General features: G+C 39.5%; 1 non-coding gene across 1 annotated transcript; it reads right to left on the bottom strand.

Annotated features, from left to right (window-relative positions):
* Window positions 1-882: 882 nt before the first annotated feature.
* LOC131167137 (small nucleolar RNA R71) lies at window positions 883-988 on the bottom strand. Its single transcript, XR_009139998.1, has one exon. It is a non-coding gene; the product is annotated as a small nucleolar RNA R71 (small nucleolar RNA).
* Between the last annotated feature and the right edge of the window lie 618 nt (window positions 989-1,606).

Below are 1,606 nucleotides of genomic sequence, written 5' to 3'. Positions count from 1 at the left end.
AGCAACCCGCTGTGAGGATTTCCTTTACCAATGTTGTTACCAAGTGAAGTTACAACCTCTCTCCCTTAATGTGGAGTTTGCCTCTCTAACGAGAATCCCCTCCTGCTAGGCAACAATCCAATCCCTAAACTGTCAAAAATACAACAAACAGCAAAAATTTGCTTGTACAATGAAAAACTCCTCAAACGAGCATATTAGTACACGTTAGATTCAAAAATAATACTTCAAAATAACAATATGAAAGTTGAAGCTCCAAGTATATCACCAGAACTGATTAAAGATGTGAGTTTTCAAAGATCAAATCAGTTTCTCAAAATGAAGTACTTACATTGATTCATCCTAAAACCTTAAGTAGTCTAAACTTGAAGTCTTTATAGGTGTCTTTGCTTTGAGTCCTCTTGAATTGAAGCTTGAGTCAAATTTAGGTTTCCTAATGCTCTGAATCTTTTTAGTCCACTTAAGCTTCCTTTAGATCACTTTGAGAATGAGTATGACTTTGTGGTACTTGATGATCTTTGAACTTGCATTTCCTTCGATATTTTGAACTTTGTCATTTGAGAATTCCTAAAACATCATAACTTAACAACACATGTTAAATCAACCTTTTATTGTTATCATCAAAACAAGTTTGAAAGTCGTGTTAGGCCAATAGGAACCCCATTGAAAATCCTTATCAGCATCTGGATGAATTCTTGGAGATTTGCTCCACCATCCGCACACCTAATTTTAGTGATCACGCCCTTCATCTTAGGCTCTTTCCATTTTCTCTGAAGGAGAAGGCCAAATATTGGCTGACGTCCTTAGGGCCGAACTTGGTGACCAACTAGGCCACCATGTAGCATGAATTCTTGAAAAAGTACTTCCCAATTGGGAAGACTAATTAGTTGCGAAGGACAATCACAAGTTTCACACAAACGGATTGAGAACTTTTCTTTGAGACCTGGGAGCGTTTCCGGGACCTGCTCCGTAAATGCCCACATCATCAGGTTCTCAAGTGGCAATTAGTTCAAAATTTTTACAAAGTGCTAGCTAAGAGAGATAGGTTCATGGTTGATGTATCATGCGAATGTACTTTCCTCACAAAGCACGAGAATAAGGTTTAGGTTCTCTTTGAAAACTTGGCTAAAAATTCTCAGCAGCATATGGCTGCCGCTCATAGACTACCCAATCCATCAACCTCTAAACCTAAGAGAGTTTACGATTGGCCATAAGCCAATACCTAGCCCCTACCCTACAGGCCATATCCAAAAAATTAGACTAGTGCTTGTCCTTAGGACCGCAAACAATGGCGTGTGCAGAGGTTTGTGCAATTTTCTCTGACTCTTCTTATACATGTTATAATTGCCTCCACGTGCAGTCCCAACTTGAGCTTGTGCAAAAGGAAGTGAAGGCCACCCATAATTGATATGATAAGTCGTCTAATGACCCTTATTCGAATACCTACAAGCCCGGGTGGAAACAACATCTCAACTTCTCCTAGAGGTCACAAGTTTCGGGTTTTCAATCTCAAAGACCTCCATAAGCTCATAATACTTTGCCTCCATGCCTATACCAAAATTTCCAAAATCATCCCGATTCAACCCCCAGATCTTCAACCATTCAGCAA

Source organism: Malania oleifera, chromosome 10 (assembly GCF_029873635.1).
Source record: "Malania oleifera isolate guangnan ecotype guangnan chromosome 10, ASM2987363v1, whole genome shotgun sequence".
Lineage (NCBI taxonomy): Eukaryota > Viridiplantae > Streptophyta > Magnoliopsida > Santalales > Ximeniaceae > Malania > Malania oleifera.
The sequence above is the reverse complement of the archived record's forward strand: the minus strand, read 5'-3'. Positions and strand labels throughout refer to the sequence as shown.